Source organism: Penaeus monodon, chromosome 25 (genome assembly GCF_015228065.2).
Source record: "Penaeus monodon isolate SGIC_2016 chromosome 25, NSTDA_Pmon_1, whole genome shotgun sequence".
Taxonomy (NCBI): Eukaryota; Metazoa; Arthropoda; class Malacostraca; order Decapoda; family Penaeidae; genus Penaeus; species Penaeus monodon.
The window spans coordinates 34,865,625-34,865,927 of record NC_051410.1 but is presented as its reverse complement, the minus strand read 5'-3'; positions in this window follow the sequence as shown (position 1 = coordinate 34,865,927).

The following is a 303-nucleotide window of genomic DNA, read 5'->3' as shown; positions in this document are numbered from 1 at the left end:
GGAGTGACCTATGAGTGTCCAAGGCGTCTTAGGAGGATGTGAAAGAGAGAGGAAGGCTGACGGAGCACGAGTTAAAATCGCCAGCAACATGTAAGTCGCCAGACACAAAGCGGCGATTTTCACTTGCGTTTCGAAAGAGGCCATTTGGGAGGGAAATAGAGCCTGTTTTTATTAAGATATGAATCATAGATATCGATAATTGAATATATGTTTATCTTTTTTCTTCTCACTCTTTCGCAGGTTCATAAATATTGAAATATGTGAATATTTTTTTTTATCACACTCGTAGGTTCATAAATATTC